The sequence below is a fragment of the Tenrec ecaudatus genome, chromosome 10 (assembly GCF_050624435.1).
Source record: "Tenrec ecaudatus isolate mTenEca1 chromosome 10, mTenEca1.hap1, whole genome shotgun sequence".
Taxonomy (NCBI): domain Eukaryota; kingdom Metazoa; phylum Chordata; class Mammalia; order Afrosoricida; family Tenrecidae; genus Tenrec; species Tenrec ecaudatus.
The window spans coordinates 16,051,543-16,070,195 of record NC_134539.1 but is presented as its reverse complement, the minus strand read 5'-3'; the positions used below and the strand labels follow the sequence as shown (position 1 = coordinate 16,070,195).

At 41.6% G+C, this 18,653-nt stretch overlaps 1 protein-coding gene and 1 pseudogene across 1 annotated transcript in view; one reads left to right on the top strand and one right to left on the bottom strand.

Moving 5' to 3' along the window:
* CCDC171 (coiled-coil domain containing 171) overlaps positions 1 to 18,653 on the bottom strand; it is a 292,925-nt gene that overhangs the window by 158,070 nt on the left and 116,202 nt on the right. The gene's annotated exons all lie outside the window — the stretch shown is intronic.
* LOC142457821 (large ribosomal subunit protein eL30 pseudogene) lies at positions 3,868 to 4,311 on the top strand (annotated as a pseudogene).

Here is an 18,653-nt window from a genome sequence, read left to right as displayed (position 1 = left end):
AAGAGAACTAGTCTATTCAGCCACTTCAGAGCTACCATATGATCGAGGAGGACGTCCACGCTGTACTGAAGGCTTAGCAAGAAATAAAGCTCTAGGAATTGGTGAAATAACAATTGAAACATTTTGACAAATGATACTCACTAGTATTTCAACAAAGTACTCACTAGTCTATGCCAAAATTTTGGAAGAGAGCTACCTTGCCAACTGACGGGAGGAGATCAACCTCTGTGCTCACATCAAAGAAGAGTAACCCAACAGAATGTGGAAATTATCTAGCAATATCAGTAAGGTCATATGCAAGTAAAATTTTAGGGAAAATTGTTCAAAAACAATTGCAACAGTACATCACCAGGGAACTTCTGGAAATGCAAGACAGATTCAGAAGAGAACAAATAATAAAGGATATCGTTGCTGACTGCATGTGGATCGTGACTGAAATCAGAAAATACCAAAAATATATTTACTTATGTTTTATTGACTATGCAAAGGCATTTGAGTGTGTGCATTATAACAAATTATGGATAACGCTGTGCAGAATGGGAATTCCAGACACTTGATCATTCTCCTCCTGGAATTATACACAGACGAAAGGGCAGTCAAACAAGCAGCACAAGGGAATACTGAATGGTTTAAAATCAGGAAAGGTGTCTGTCAGGGTTGTTTGCCTTCATCATTCTTATTCAATCTATATGCTGAGAAAATAATATAAGAACCGGACTATATGAAGAAGAAATCAACATCAGGATTAGAGAAAGGTTTATTAACAGCCTTTGATAACACAAGGTTGCTTATTAAAAACAATGAGGACTTGAAGTTGAAAAAGGCTATACGCCCCTCTGACCAAAGTTGAAAGATGTGAACAGCCTTGTTATCAGACAGAGTGCACTGTAAAGTCAATTATGGCATATGTAGTTGGGTTTAAAAGTCTATTTGTTTGACCTGATTAAGAATATTTGCACATGTTTGCTTGCGATGTAAGATCATTTCGGTGTAGGATAAAAGATAACCCTTCAGAAACAGTAACAGGAGTAATGGTTCCCTGAGAGTACAGGAAGAGAGAGGAAGGCCGGGAGGGGACTGAAAGCATTGTTGGTGGTATAACTCCACTAGATGGGATTGAATAGCAGGACTGGATGTGAATGGATATTTTGGATTGTGTAAGATATAGAAAAAGAGAAGAAGAAGGGTTACTAGGGGGCATTGCGGGGAAGGGAGGAGACAAAGGGGAGCTGATATCAAGGAGCTCAAGAAAAAAAGAAAATGTATTGAAACTGATTGTGTAGCAATTATGTAATACGGCTTGCTGTGGTTTAACTATGGAAGGTTATGTCTGTAGAAGCTCCCAATAAATGATTTTTTAATGTAACATCTTCTCATTTGATCTCCCTTTTAAGTTGTTTCAGTTTTTGTTTTTAAGTGAAAGAGAAATACATGTGGATTAAGTCTAGAGTGAATTCCCTCTGACCATAGACCTGGAATGAGACTAGCCTGCAATCATGCACAGTTTGCTTTTGAGTAGATTATTGCAGATGCAGTTAGGTTAACATTTAACACAGTATCATTGGATCTCCCTTTTGACCCATTTTAAGTTTGTTCTCATTTTTCTGCTCTGTTTTCTATTGAAATTTTTCTCTCAGTTATTGTTTTTTTTCTTTTCTTTAGGTATGTTTTCCTATATATGAAATCCAGTATAGGTAAATCTATAGAGAAAGTAACTGGTTTAACAGAGGATATACATGCTAGAGCAATGAGTGATGAAGAAATTAGATGGTGCCCGGCTATCAGAAAGAATAGTGTCTGTTTGGGGTCTTAAAGACTTGTTGTGAGACGTCAAATAAGCCCACATGGAAGAAGCACACACATATTTGTGATCAAAGAATTGTAAATTATATAATTCAGTACTTTATCTTTAAAAACTGTGAAAACAGTTCAGAATAATAATTTTTACAAAGGTGATGTGATAAACTCTGCCTTACCACATTTTAAAATGCATTTTTAAACTGTACTCATGAAAAGAGGCATATGATTCTGACTCAAGAAGAGAGAGAAACTACTGGAGTGGAGTGGAGAGACACAAAATAGATCCAAGAATTTCTTGTAATTTACTATATGATAAATGATATAATTTTAGTTCAGTGATGCAAAGATGGATTACTAAGCCAACTGGTCATCTCAAAACTCATTGTCATTGAGTCAATTCTGACCCATGGAGACCCTTTAACTGGTCATCTGATCATTAATAAAACTGAATTGTTTCCCTACTACTCACACTTTGTATAAAAACATATATATCTTCACATACCCAAGCAATAAAGTAAGAACTGAAAGTCTCGCTAACATCAGGTCCATTCCAACTCACAGTGACCCTACAGCAATACAGGACAGAGCTGTCACTGAGCGTTTCTGAATCTGTAACTCTTTCCTGGAGTGAAAAGCCTCCCTTACAGGGCTGGTGGCTTTGAGAGGCTGCCCTTACAGTTAGCAGCCCAGTGCCCACTACACCCGTAGGGCACCCAAGAGTTGAAAGTACAAGGTTAAAATGTGAGCAGTACAACCTGCAAGTAAGCCTACTCTTTCTGAGTAAACTATTGAAAGAACACTATAAAGTACATGATGAATAATTTAAGAATATAATAAATTCAGTGACGAATGCATGGAGCACATTGCCCCAGGGGAAGAACTGGAGAAAATCATGCTAAGTGAAGTGAGTCAAGTACAACGTGAGTCCACTGAGGTAAGCTTTAAAAAGGGTGGGCGGATAGGGAGAAAGCTACTCTATACATATACCTGTGGGGGAGGTCCAGCAACTATGGCAGGGACCAAACCAAATCCAGGGATATATACGGCAGCCAACTAAATAAGGGGGAAAAAAGACATGGGTAGGGGGTGAGGCAGGGCACTAATCCACCCAAGGGGAGGGTATTGTTTAGATCTTCACAGAGATATAAACAGAGGGAGGGAGAGACCAGGCTTCAATTAGATGCGCCAAGATGTGAATACAACATACCGGCATGTACCAGGGAACCAATAGAGGGGTCTGCAGGGTCAGCCCCAATCCCGGTTATGTGGACACCCCCCACCCCACTTCAGAAGACAGCACTGGGGCTACAGCTTGGGAAGAGGGGCACTTTGAATTAGAACACATGGGAGAAACGCAAAGGGATGGAGAGGGAGGAAAGGACATCCTGGCCCACCAAGCCCCAAGGACAATGTTCCTGCTGGGGCAGACAACGCAGGGGGAGGACCGTAGGGCTGGCCCCACCACGGGGAACAGCGTCCCTCACTAAACCATGGCGCTGTGGGGACAACACTGGAGACACGGTGCAGGAACAGTGCACGATCTGGTCCCACCACATTGGGGAGAGGCACTGAGGACATGCAGCAGGGGGAGCAGAGTGATGAAATGCCCGGGGAAAACCAAAAAATAGACTTGGGAGACAGAGTGTGGAACCCTTCAGACTTGACTGGAAAACACTTGTAAAAGCCAATGAACTATTTATAGGCTTTTCCATTTTTGTCAATGGCTTTCTTCTTGTTATTATTTTGTTCTTGCTTTCTGCTGTTATTGTTTTGTTGGCTTTGACTTCCTTTGTTGTTTTATTTGGCCTTGCCTGGGTTTTGCGCTTATTAATGTATCTGCATGTCTATCTAGATAAGTGGGATAAATAATCCAGAGAGGAAAGGAACAAGACCAAAGGTTCCAGGGGGTACGGGAGAAGGGGAGTAGGAGAAAGCAAGGGGGCAGGGAACCAACCCAGGGACAAGGGAACAAGTGTAAAAGCCCCCCAATAAAAGTATGTTAAAAAAGAGAGAGGAACAAAGAAACATAATAATTTAAGAATATAAAAACACTATATCCCAGCCATCTTGGCGGCTGCTCTTGGTTGGGGGCCGTCCCGCACCTAAGACAGGAAGATGGTGACCACAAAAAAGACGAAAAAGTCGCTGGAGTCCATCAACTCGAGGCTCCAACTCGTTATGGAAAGTGGGATGTACGTGCTGGGCTACCAGCAGACGCGGAAGATGATCAGGAAAGGCAAAGCCAAACTGGCCATCCTGGCCAACAACTGCCCGGCCTGGAGGAAACCAGAAATCGAGTACTACGCCACGTTGGCCAAAACCGGTGTCCATCACGACAGTGGCCACAACATCGAGTTGGGCACGGTGTGCGGCAAGTACTACAGGGTGTACACGCCGGCCATCACCGACCCCGGTGATTCTGATATCATTAGAAGCATGCCAGAACAGACTGGTGAAAAATAAATCCTGCAATATTTTTCTTTAATAAAACTGGCGAGCGCTTGTTTAAAAAAAAAAACACTATATCAAAATTACAACACAAACTAGAAAAATTACATATAACAGCAAAATCAATATCCATCAATAGGGGATCCACTGAGTAAATTACTGGAACTTTATACTATGATATAGTATAAAACCAAATATAGTTCATGATAGAGACCTACCCATTATTCATTAAGTAGAAAAACAAATTATAAACAGCCACAATTATATGATTCTTCTCATGTAAACCTATGTGTGTTCACATCTTTAAATATATTTTTATAGGTTTATATTTGTAGAAATCATCAAAGTGCTAAGAATAGATGGAACCATTTGGTGAATTTTACCTTCTTTTGTAAGGGTTTCTATATTGTCAGAAGTTTTTGCATTGTGAACACTTTCACAGAAATAACAAATTTGTTTTTAATGCACTGTGTATTACCTTCCTTATTCATTGATTAAACAGCTAGCTATCCAATAGCTCATATGTATACGGCAGTGTGTCAGGCAATGGGAAGAGGGGGCCCATAACAGTAATTATTCATCTATAGCTCTTGTACTATCTAGACAATAAATAATACAATACATGGAAATACCCAACAATAGGACAATTGAAGAACATTAAGACATTTCTTTCCAAGCAATAAATAACATAAGTGAACCTCTACTTTGACTTAGATGAATAATACTTAGGAATGGCCATCAAAAGCAGATGTTCCTAATTGTTTTTGTGTTATGAACGCCCTAGATGACTTGGTAATGTCCAGAATAATCATTTTAAATGCATCAATCAAAATATGGATGATTTCAAAGCAAGCAAGTTTTGTTGAACTATGCTTGTCAAAATATTTTACATTTGATGGGTAATACATTACATGTAAGATGTTATATTTAAAACACAGAAAGGTGAAAGTTCATTTTTTAAAGACATATCATGGTAAAAGTTGTTACTTAGTGGGAAGAGTTCAAACTATGGGCTGATCTTCAACAAAGCAACTGACATGCCATATTGCAGATCTAAATATTTTCACTTTTATTGTTCTAGTTTTTAATATTTTAATGTTAATCTAAATATTTAATAATTTGATTATTTAATTTGTAATGTTTCCTATTTGTTTATCTAGTTTTTACTCATTAAAATGTCACACATTTAATAACATGTTTAATATTTTATATTAATATCTTTATTTAATATACTGCTTTCTTTTCTATTGAGGTTCTTATCTGTTTTACTTTGTTACTGTTGTTGGTTTTTTTGTTTTTTATGGTTGTCTTTGAATCTATGGAGACAGAACTGGATGAATGGTTCCTCAGAAGCAAGCCAAGAAAAGCTTGAGGGGAAATGGGAGCTAGCAACACCGAGCACAAGAATGAAGAAAGTCTTCTAAAGCTGGCCGTGGTGATGACTGCACAACTCTGCTTGACGTGACTGAACTACTGAATTGCATGGCATGTGAATTGTGTGCAACTAAAAGTGTTCAATATATATTATTATATATATTTAATATACGTATTAAATAGAGGTCAGACATGCCTCCATTCTCCATCTTTCTTTGCACTTTTTTTCCGACACCAACTGTTCCTCCCTAGCACTCTACTAGGTTCCATAATCCATGCAGCGACCAAGCAGATCTCATAGACAGTACTCACAACTATGAGAGTTTATTAGGGAAGCTAACAGGTTACCACGAGTCCGGACCATGAAATATTAAGGATACACTTTGGTCTAAAGTAGTATCTCTCCCCAGCTACACAGCATGTCTCCCTCTCTGGTTCTCAGCCTCTCAGCTACATGGTCCCTTGTCCTCTGCCTTCATGGGTGAGGAAGCCCACCTACCACTCACCTCACTGTTTCATGGTCTCAGGCCGCAGGGGTACGGCCCTGCTTTATCTCAGCCAGGCTCTTGGCTCTGCCCCATGGCTCTGTGCCTCATCCTCTGTAGCCTCTGATCTTGGTCTACGGGCCTAGGCCACTTTAAGCAGGGACCTCAAAAACACTACTGGTGCGCCTTCTTTCTTGATAGTCCTTAGATTCTCTCCCTCTGCTTCCAAAATGACTCTTTTATCCATGGATGGAGGAAGGGTTTCAACAGTGGGGTGGTTTTGGTCTTTCAGCAGACCATAAAGGAAACAGAAAGGTGGTGACTTGAGTCACACCCTCTGGTAAGGTGCATGTGAAAGTCGGATAGTAAATAAAAGGAAGACCGAAGAAAAATTGATGCCTTTGGATTGTGGTGCTGGAGCAGAATACTGAAATGACTGTGAGCTGCTAAAAGGACAAACAAATGTCTTAGAAGAAGTAGGGTGAGAATAATCCTCGGAGGCCAAGAAGGCAAGACGTCATGCTTGGACATCAGGCTTAGTAAAGTAGAGGGGAAGGACAAGAGGAACATTCCTGCTCAGAGCAGCCAAAGCAGAGAGGACCATAGGGCCGGCCCTTCTATGAGACACAATAGCCCTCTCTGACTCATTGTACTACGGGGGACAACACTGGAGACACATAGCGCGAACTGCGCCCGATCCGACCCCACCACAGAGGCAGAACACTAAGAGTGTGCAACAGAACAGGAAGGGGAACAGCAACAAAGTCCCCAGAGAATACCAAAAATAGATTTTGGGGCCGGGCATGGTACCCCATCAGACTCGACCAGAATATTCTCCTAAAGATCAACAAACAGACCTTGAACTACTTTCAGGCTTTGCTTCTTTTTTGCCAATGATTGTTGTTGTTTTGTTGGTTTGTTTTGCTCCATAGGTTCTCGGGGGAATGGGAGAGGGAGAGGTGGTGAAAAGGAAATGGGTGTTAACAAACCCAGGGACAAGGGAACAACAAGTGATCCAAAATCGATGGCAAGGAAAGTGTAGGAGGCCTAGAAAGGGTTGATCAAGGGCAATGTAACCAAGAGGAATTACTGAAACCCAAATGAAGGCTGAACATAATAGTGGGACATGAAGAAAGTCAAAGGAAATAGAGGAAAGAAGTAGGAGGCAAAGGGCATTTATAGAGGTCTAAATACAGGCATGTATATATGTAAATATATTTATATATGACAATGGGTAAATAGCTCTATGTGCATATATTTACAGGTCTATTTTTTAAACATTTTATTAGGGACTCATACAACTCTTATCACAATCCATACATATACATATATCAATTGTATAAAGCACATCTGTACATTCTTTGCCCTAATCATTTTCAAAGCATTTGCTCTCCACTTAAGCCCTTTGCATCAAGTCCTCTTTTTTCCCCTCCCTCCCCGCTTCCCCCTCCCTCAGGAGCCCCTTGATAATTTATAAATTATTATTTTGTCATATCTTGCCCTCTCCGGTGTCTCCCTTCACCCCCTTTTCTGTTGTCTGTCCCACAGGGAGGAGGTCACATGTAGATCCTTGTAATCGGTTCCCTCTTTCCAACCCACTCACCCTCGACCCTCCCAGTATCGTCCCCTCCCACCCCTGGTCCTGAAGGCATCATCCACCCTGGATTCCCTGTGCCTCCAGCTCCTATCTGCACCATTGTACAACCTCTGTCATGGTAGTGGGCGGGGAGGTAGCATTTAGGAACTGGAGGAAAGCTGTATTCTTCATCGGTGCTATGTCACGCCCTAACTGACTCATCTCCTCCTCTAGACAGGTCTATTATTAAGATAGCAGATGGACACTGGGCCTCCACTGAAGTACTCCCTCAATGCAAGAACACTTTGTTCTATTAAACTGGCATTCCATGATGCTCACCTTCATGACATGATTGTTGAAGATAAAGTGGGTGCATAAGCAAATGTAGTGAAGAAAGTTGATGGTGTCCAGCTAGCAAAAGATATAGCATCTGGGGTCTTAAAGGCTTGAAGGTAAATAAGTGGTCATCTAGCTCAGAAGCAACAAAGCCTACATGGAAGAAGCCCACCAGCCTGTGTGATCACGAGGTGTCAATGGGATCAGGTATCAGGCATCAAAGAACATAAAATCATATCACTATGAATGAGGGGAAGAGTGGAATGGGGACCCAAAGCCCATCTGTAGGCAATTGGACATCCATTTACAAATGGATTGTGGGGAGGAGACGAGTCATTCAGGGTACAGTACAGCACTGATGAAACATGCAACTTTCCTCTAGTTCTCTAATGCTTCCTCTCCCACACTATCATGATCCTAATTCTACCTTACAAATCTGACTAGACCAGAGGGTGTGCACTGATACAGATAGGAACTGGAAACACAGGGAATCCAGGATAGATTATCCCTTCGGGACCAGTGGTGAGAGTGGCGATACTGGGAGGGTGGAGGGAAGGTGGTATAGAAAGGGGGAACCAATTACAAGGATCTACATATGACCTGCTCCCTGGGGGAACGGACAACAAAAAAGTGGGTGAAGGGAGACATCGGACAGTGAGAAAATAATTATAATTTATAAATTATCAAGGGTTCATGAGAAAGGGAATCGGGAGGGAGGGGAAAAATGAGGAAGGAGCTGACACCAAGGGCCCAAGTACAAAGAAAATATTTTGAGAATGATGAGAGCAAAAAAACAAACAAATGTGCTTGACACAATGGATGGATGTCTGGATTGTGATGAGTTGTAAGAGCCCCCGATAAAGTGATGTTTAAAAGAATGGGTTCAAACACAGGAACAGTTGTGAGCAGGACGATGGCACCTAACAACAGTCATCACGTACAGCCTCAGAATGCATCCCACTTTAACCCTGCCCATTAGCATAACGGAGAATGCCCTCAACATTGGATTAGAACTACAGGCATAGAGCCTAGAATTTACAGTACATCACAAACAGGATGATGGTTGGAAGGGCCCTATTAAGCAATTTCACTTCAACATAGGAACGCTGGAAAACATATAGCTATGAACAACACAGATTCTCATTTTGCTAAAACAACTGCTGGGTGACGAGGTGTCCTAATAATTAGTCAGTCATATCTCACCAGCCTCCATCAGCACACAATAAGTCTATGGTTTCTTGTTCTCGTGGGTACTGATTAAACATAAGCATAAATTATAGAGACAACTGCACGGCCATTAATAAAAAGGGAACTGTGATTTCTATTAGGGGCAACATCATACTACTGCTAATATTATCCTGGTCTCTCTTCACCACTCATAATTAATGATGTTAGTGGTTAATGAAACAAGATCTAACCTTATTCTTCCAAAGCCACAGGCTTCCCCCTTTTCATCTCTATCTATGAACTCTTTTGGCAGAGGAGTCTTAGAACCCCAAGTTAAGAGATCCTTATAAAGGGAATTCACTAGACAAAGAACCCCATGCTGCTGAGCCAATGTCAACCCATAGCAATCGTACAGAGCAGAACTGAACTGTCCCATAAGGTTCCTAAGGTGGAAAATCTTTCCAAAATCAGACTTCACCTTTTTCCTGCAGAATAGCTAGAATCTTCAAACTGACCATCTGGTGAGTACTTTAACCACTGCACCAGCACAAACCAATGATAAATCCATATATTCTTGAGTCTTCATGTCAACTTAGATAGCAAGAAAGCTATATACCTGAAACACTGCAGAGAAATACAATAAAATATTATGTCCTCGGTTCTCACTAAAGATGAATATAAGTTAACAGTGACAAGAAAAGCATGTCTGCATCTTTGATAAAGTTGCTTTTAAAGACAGAAATCGTGGTGTTATTTAATGTTTCCAACATGACAATTCATCCAATAAATCCCTCTTGGAGTTCTGTGTCAGAAGAAAAAGTTGGTTCCGTACGTCTGGGGAACGGCAAGCAGTCCAGTCTGGCTGAACTGCAGCTTGATTCATGAGAACACTGGGAGGGGAGGCAGTGCAAAGAGGTGGGAGTCAGGGCCCCAGGGGTCTTCTCTACTTAGCTAAAGAGCCTGACACTGTGAGAAATGGAAACCAATGCTGATGCTAACCGACACTGAGGACAATGACGTATGTATGGTGAGCAAGCACGGCTTCCCTGTATCACCCCACCTACCTCCCACTACAGCCCAGTGACATGGGCACCGTGGACACGGCCACTTAGAGTGATTACAGAGGAGGAGCACTACACAACAGGATAACAGCAGTTACACGGAAAAGCACAGATGAAGCAACTTGAAGGATATATTCAAAAACACTCATTATATCCTTGGATAAGGAGATTCAGCAAGATTACAATGTACTTTCTTATACTCTTCGATACTTCATTCATGTTCTACATGAAACTGCTGTTTCGTCTGTAATCCTAATCCTTACTAGGTGTTTGCTAGGTGTGTTGGAACATTCGGAAAGAACCCAAGAGTGGAAGTGTGAGAAACACTAGGAGAATAAGAAAGTAACAGGTACAAAAAATAATGAGCTAAGAAAGCAGCATGGGGGCTGTGGGGTGAGTTAGACCAATAATATGGAAAACATAGAGAATGAAAAATAACAGTAAGTTACTTGATGCATGGTCCTCAAATTCTAAAGACGGAAAATTCAAAAGGAGGTTCTGGGCCCAAGAAGGAAAAGAATCAGGAGTGGTACCCTGGTCATCAAAGGAGTCCAGGATAAGCGACCAATAATGTCAAATGCCACTGAGAGGAGCACTAGATAATGGTCTTCTTGCTTGTTCACTAATACGCCCTACAATCTTTTTGTAATCCTGGATATGCTGTGAACAGCAACAGCCCAACCCAAGCCCTGCCATAGATGTGCACACCCTCATCCCCAGAACCTGGGTAAACCTTGTTATGTGGGAAGTGAAAAGTGAGACTACAAATGGAATTAAAGTTGTTAATAGACTAATCTTAAAATAAGAGATTATCCTGGATTATTTCAGCAAGCCCAATGTAATCACAAGAGTCCCTTAAAGTGGAAATAGGAGACAGAGCAAGAGAGATCAGAAGAAGCTGTGCTACTGGCTTTAAAGATGGACGAAAGCGCCACAAGCCAAGAACTGCAGGTGGCTGCTTGAGCCAGTGAAAGGCAAGGAAACCTTTTCCCCCAGAGACTCCACACGGAGTACAGTCTGCCAGAACCTCCATTTTAACACAATGAGGCCCTCTTTAGGCTTCTCACCACCAGAATGGTCAGATAATAAAACCACGTTGCCTTACATGGTTAAGATTGTGCCAAATTGTTACACCAATAGGGAATGTCCATTTTCATGACATGTATAACCAAAATGTTAGCATTTTAAAAAACTATAACATCATACCTTCAAATATGTTCAAAATAACCTAAATATCATGGCTATTTGGCATGTAGTGTTATCCACTTTTAAATTACATGAACAAGTTCCTTTTTCTTCCCCCAAACACCTTTTTTTTTTATTTTAACAATTTATTGGGGCTCATACAATTCTTTTCACAGTTCATACATATACATACATCAATTGTATAAAGCACATCTGTACAGTCTTTGCCCTAATCATTTTTTTCTCTTTTCTTCTTTTACATTTTATTAGGGACTCAAACAACTCTTACCACAATCCATACATATACATACATCAATTGTATAAAGCACATCCATACATTCCCTGCCCCAATCATTCTCAAGGCATTTGCTCTCCACTTAAGCCCCTTGCATCAGGTCCTCTTTCCCCCCCCCAAACAGCTTTATTGATGTAAAATTCAAGTACAATATGAAAATATGACCTCAAGGTGGATAAAAGACCTAAATGTCCACCCTAGAACTACAAAGATCATCAATGAAAATTTAGGGACCCTAATCCACTTTATCAAACGTAGTGAAAACACACAGCAGAGGGCAGAATAGATAGCTGGGTGGGAGGTGCAGAGAGGGAAGGAGGGTGGGTAGCTGCTGATGTATGTGAAGGGGAAGAACACATACAAGAGGGAGAGCGGGGGAATGATGGGACCAGGGCAAGCCACTGGGGGTCTGATAATTGTTGAACACAAAAATGATTATCTGATTCTGTAAGCCCTTCCCTAATTCACAAAAACTCTAAAAATAAAATTAAAGATATGTATATAAGCTAAAATTGGAGATATATTTATGTTCTGTCACATCAGGCTCTACATGTTAAAACTTCATCATATAAGAACTTCATTATAATTACTAGTTATATATAATTGATCTAAGCAACAAAAATATTAATTTTTAATGATTACTAAAGGTAAGCTAAAGCTTGATTTAGGTGTGCCTCTTAATAAAATATATATGGCTATATTTCTCCTAAACAATTCCCAATAACCAGTAATTAATGTTATTTATGATAACAATGAGGTAGGTTAACCTCAATTTTCTACCTAATTGTTCATTTTCTAAACGTAACCATATAAGAAAGGTGTTTCACAAAGTTCGTGGAAAAAAGAAAATTAAGGGATAATGGAATTTTTCCATGAACTTGTTGAAGCTCCTGTGTGTGTGTGTGTGTGTGTGTGTGTGTGTGTGTGTGTGTGTGTGTATTTCAATCAAAAAGAGATTGAAATAGAAAAACTATTTTTATGCCACCATCATTTAAATCCTTGAACTCCATTAGAATTATGTGCTGAAATTATATGCTATGTGATGACCTAACATCAAAAAATTATAATGCTTTCTCTGCTGAAATCTCAATGAGTTTCTTTTCAATTTTGCTGAAAGCAAGAACTAAAACCACTAAACTTCCAAAAGGGCTTGTCATACACACGTTAGATTCATTTATTTCCTTAACTGGCATGGATCAGTCAGGGTTCAAGCAAGAAACAGATGGCACACTGGAATTAGGATCATTTGAGGAGGATGCAGTAAAGGGATCATGGACCAAGTGTGGGGGCTGCAAAGAAACCACAGAGGGTGGTAACAGGCCTCCAGCCCCTGGGGAGTTGCTATGGTCCCCAGGCCTGAGGTGGGAAGGGGAGGCTATCCTTCTGGAAGAGAAAGAAGGAATCCCAAAGAGAAGACTGCCTTCAGAAGCAAACTGCCAGTAGAGGCCAGCGAATGTGCACCTGGGTCTCACCGGGCTCCTTCCTCACAACCTCTGGAAAACAGAGGACACGAGAGCCCATAAGAGTAAGAGAGAGCTCTCCCTCTCCCTCTCCCTCTCCCTCTCCCTCTCCCTCTCCCTAAAAAAAAAAAAAGTAATAGAGAGAGAGCAACTTCTACTGGGCTGGACTATAGTAAAGTGTGGACGTAGAGAGACAATGGAAAGACATCTGGGCCCGTTTAGTGCCTTCAGAAACGTTACCCACTAAAGCAGCAGCACAAGGAACCCTGGTAGCTTAGAGGTTATGGTTGGCAATGATCCTCAAGGTCAGCAGTTTGAAACCACCAGCCGCTCGGAGGGCTTTCCATTCCTGTTAAAGAGTTGTTATTGTTGTTGCTGTTGTGGCTAGATGCTATCGAGTCGGTTCTGATCCATAGCGACCATACACGGAACAGCACAAATACTGTCCGATCCTGCGCCATCCTCAAAACTGTTTCTATGCTTGAGCTGCTTCCCCTTACCACACAAGATGTCTTTCTCCAGAGACTGGTCTCTCCTGAAAATACATCCAAAGTACGTGAGACGAAGTCTCGCCATCCTAGCCTCCAAGGAGCACGCTGGCCATTCTTCTTCCAAGATAAATTGGCTTGTCCTTTTGGCAGCCCATGGTACTTTCAATATTCGATGCACCACAATTCAAGTGCATCGATTCCTCTTCCGTCTTCTTTATGCAAGTGTCCAACTTTCACATGCATATGAGACGACTGAAATACCATGTCTGGAGTCAGGCACATCTTAGTCCTCAAAGTAACATCCTTGCTTTCCAATACTCCAAAAAGGTCTTGTGCAGCAGACTTAGCTAATGCAACTTATCTTTTGATCTCTTGCTTGATGCACCCACAAACAATTCCGGCCTTGTAATAAGAGGGACGCAGGCTACATGAGCATGAATGCAGGGGGTGGTTGTTAGATTCCCTGGAGTCGTTACAGCACCTAGCGACTCCGTGTAAGACAGGAGGAAACGCTGCCCCGTCCTGCACTGTCCTTACAGCTGTTGGTAGGCTTGAGCCTGTTGTTGCAACCACTGGGTCAATCCACCTCCTTGAGGGCAAGCAGGTTGGTAAATTTGTTAGGCGATGCAAGTGAAGGTTCTTTTCTGACTGTTCAATTGTTCAGTGAACTGAGCAAGATCATGTTGGGAAGGAAAGTCGGGTTATAATAGCTGGAGGAGGGAGGAGAAAACGTGTGGCAGTCATCTTGGAGAGTGGGCAAATCAATTCATCAGGTGTTCAGCTGCTTCGGTGCCAGTTCAAAGAAGGCAGAGAGTTGGGTTCAATCGGGTGGGGCTTTGTACAACGGAGAGGAAAGATGGGTGCGGAAAGTGGCTGGGGCTCCCTGGGTTGACATGTAAAGGAGGAGCACAGGGAACCGGACTGGGTAGCCACACCGCCAGGGATCACATGCTCGCTGTGTCACCTGCAGCAAGATTCTTTTGGCTTATTTTCCTCATCCACAAATGAGTTGAACAATAATACCCTCTCAAAAGATGGTTGTGAAGATTTAGAAAATGTGTTCAAATTTAAAAGTCCTTTGCATCATTGCTTCAGGAAATGTACTGTGTGCATGAACTGCCTAGCAATCTTGTTACAGTGAAAACTCTGAGTGGACGTGGGGTGGTTTATGAAGGGTTTGCATTTCTAAGAGAATGCCAGAAGATGCTGATGCTATTGGTCCAAGGACCACGCTTGGAGTGGCAAAGACACAAAACCTACTGCCATCGAGTCGATTACAACCCTATACAGGGCTTCCGAGATGGTCAATCTTTCAAGAGCAGATGGCTTCACCTGTGATCAGTCTTTTCAAGAGCAGACGGCTTCCACAGTGAGACTGAAACCCTGGGAGAGCAGTCCAGTGCATAACCCAGAGCAATCGTGGTTCTTGGAAGCTTTTCATTTTTACTGAATCTAAAGGCTCGGTGAAATGGAAATAATTAGTTCAATGGTCTAATCTGCCACATAAATGTCAGTCTCCCTAAACCGGAGACTAGAACAAGTAGGTACATGGTCCCTGGTTACCACTAGCAACCTCTCTGAAAAGATCACATTAGAAGGTCCTGGATAGGACCAAGACTCCGAATCCTGAGAGACCGTGTTCACTGGGCAGTGAGAGGCCGACAGAACCTCCAACACTGTGGCGCCCAGCCACCCTGCAGACCAGGACGTGAACTCACCTCCCTCCTTGGCACAATAATCAATCAGCTGAGATGGAAAGCACAGCACTGACCCAAGGCCAAAGTAGGAGAAACGGAAAGAGAAAGCCCCGGAGGGAGTGCGCTAAGCTGTGGCATCACCACGGATGAGTTGATTCAGAATGCGTACGCATGGTTGAGTGTAAAACTATGATCTTTGTAAACCTTGTTCTAATTCACAAGTTTAAATTTTAAAATAAATAAAGATGCCAGAGAGGGTTTAAAAAATTTTAATGTACTGCTTCCTACTACAAAATTGAAATTCTTGGTATAAAACCTCAGATGTTTTGATGAAGACACCCTAGCCTTCTGCGTTTTGCCTCAGAGTGCTACAATGAACTCTGGGAAGTTGACTCAAAGTCTACCATGAAATAAAGAGGCCTGAGCAGTGCTGGCAGAGGCATTTTTGAGCCATCTAGCTCCCACAAAATTTTAAATTCAAGGAAAGGGGAAATGTGTAACAAAATGCATGCACGTTCTACTCGTATTCCTTTATTTCTGTCTTTGTATATAATCCGAAGAAAACCGCACATTTCTTTCTATCTCGAGAAGTTTCATCTGGACCAGACACATCAAAATCTTCAGCAATATCATGAGTCCTTCAGTCCATGCGCATCATGATTGATGGCCCAGTCTCTGAGCGGAAGAACAGCCCCCGTTCGAGTAAATGATCTCTTGCAGGCACACCATTTGGATACCTGCAAGAGGCCATTTATCTCAAGTGGGCAAACACTTTCATGAAAGCGAGAAAGTTGCCATCTGTCCAGTATTTCCAGAGGCAACATGGAAGCGGGGGTCTCTGCCCACTGCTTGTAAATGCGTCAGGAAAGTTTTCAAAGTTATCACGCGCAAACACCTTTAGCACTTACTGAGCAGAGACCTTCAGATACCAATATTGAGCTTCGATTTCATGAAAAGCTTCCATTTCATTAAAAAAAATCATCCTAATGACACTGAGACATCAGTGCACAAGAAAGAAATAAAACACCAACATTTACTGGAATATATAAGTACCACACACACACACACACACACACACACACACACAAGATTTGGCTACGCAGATTACATTTATTCCTCACAAGAAGCCTAGAAGCCAGATACTTTGTTAGTCAAATTTTATGGATAAGAATATTAAGGCTAAAGAGGATTAAATAATCTGCTCAATGTCATGCAATTAGTAAACAGAGCCCAGATCCAAATCCAGAATCCAGGTTTTTCATCTGTGTACTCTGCTATACGTCCAATGTACGGTAGTTAAATTCTCTCTCACAGATAGTTACTGATGTACATGTAACTCACAACTTAAACTTATCCGCAACTGTTTCTTAAAAGAGTTGCTACTGTAGACTTGTTAACCTTAGAATGAAAATGTAATCCTGTTAAGGTGTTGTCATACATCCGTCTGTTGGCCTGAGGTTAAAAAGAACATGACAAGTTGCAAAAGATATAAAATACTCGCATCTAAAAGAGTTGAATTTTCCAAACTTTTTCAGAAATAAAGAGGAAGAAAATTTTAAAAAGAACTCACTAAAAGTATCTTCCCTCACTTCAGAATTTTCATATTATTTCCTAAATAAACTTTTCCATGGTCTTGCAATTACAGGTTCCCACCTGGCTAAGAGAATTAAGATACTGCCCATATTCCTAGATAGTTCAAAACAAACGAATCCATTTACAAATCAGAGCTGAGCTGATATCCTTGCTACCTAGTCTGATGAAAGAAACCAATTGTGAGGTGATTACAAAACTGATGTATCTAAATAATGCAGTATTATCCAGGTATTAAAAATCATCCTGGATGACTGGGAAAGCCCAAAAGCCATAAGAAGAATGCCCACGGTGACGAAGCCTCCGTCAAATTCCCTCAATGCACTGTGGGTAAATCTGCACAAGGCCTCTTTAGGGTACTGGAAAGCAAGGATGTTTCCTTGAGGACTACGGTGCGCCTGGCCCCACTTGCCTCACATGCATGTCAAAGCTGGGCGCTGAGTAAGGAAGAGTGAAGAATCTGTGCATGTGGACTGTGGTGCTGGGGAAGAATAGTGAGAGTGCCACGGCCTGCCAAAAGGACAAACAAATCTGTCTGGGAAGAAGAAAGGCCAGCGTGCTCCGCAGCAGCAAGAATGGTGAGGCTTTGTCCTACACACTTTGGTCATGATGTCCGGAGAGACCAGCCCCCAGAGAAGAACATCATCCCGGGTACAGGAGAGGGCAGCGAAAAAGAGAAAGGCTCTCAAGGAGATGGATGCCATGGTGGCTGCAACAATGGTCTCAAGCCTAGGACCAGTGTGAGGTGGCAGAGGACCGAGGACTTCTTTGAACTGTTGTGCTCAAAGTCACTCCGGGTCAGAAATTACTCCGTGGCCCCTAACAACAATAAACAATAAACAAAAATTCCCTGAGACCATTGACCAGGGACGTAAATAACCTTGCCCTTGGTCAGAATGCACCAGAAAGTAAATGAACGCAGATATAGCTAGGTTAAATTTTAATGCTTTTTTTTCTTTTTAAAATCATTTTATTGGTGACTCGTACAACTCTAATCAAATCCATACATACACTCATTGTGTCGAGCACATTTGTACATTTGTTGCCATCATCATGCTCAAAACACTTGCTTTCTGCTTGAGCCCTTGGTATCAGCTCCTCAATTTTTCCCTCTCTCCCCGAAATTTTAACACTTTATCGCTTATTTTCCCTTTTGACCCATTTTGAATTAGCTTTTATTATTTTCTGTTTTCATGATGCTTTGACTTTGTCATTGTTGTTAGGGTTTGTTTGTTTTTTGTATGGTCTTCTTTAAATGAAACCCAGGATAAGCCAATCTTTAGAGACAGTAACTAGAGTAATAATTTCTTTGTGTTCTGGCTGGGAAGGTTCAGGGGAAATGGAGAGCTAGTAACACAGAGTACCCAAAAATGAAGAAAACATTTTAAAACTGGCTATAGTGATGACTGCACACCTGTCTGATGTATTCAGACCACTGAATTGTACAGTACCTGAGTTACATGTCAATAAAACTGTTTTTAAAAACAGAACTAAGTTGGACATCCCCTCACAGAGGGGTCACAGGGAAGAGATGAGCCAGTCAGGGTGCAGTATAGCACTGATTAAATGCACATCTTTCCTCTAGCTCTTTGGTGCTTCCTTTCCCCCACTATCATGACCTCAATTCTACCTTAAAAATCAGATTAGACCAGAATATGCACATTGCTACAGATTAAGAGCCCCAAACA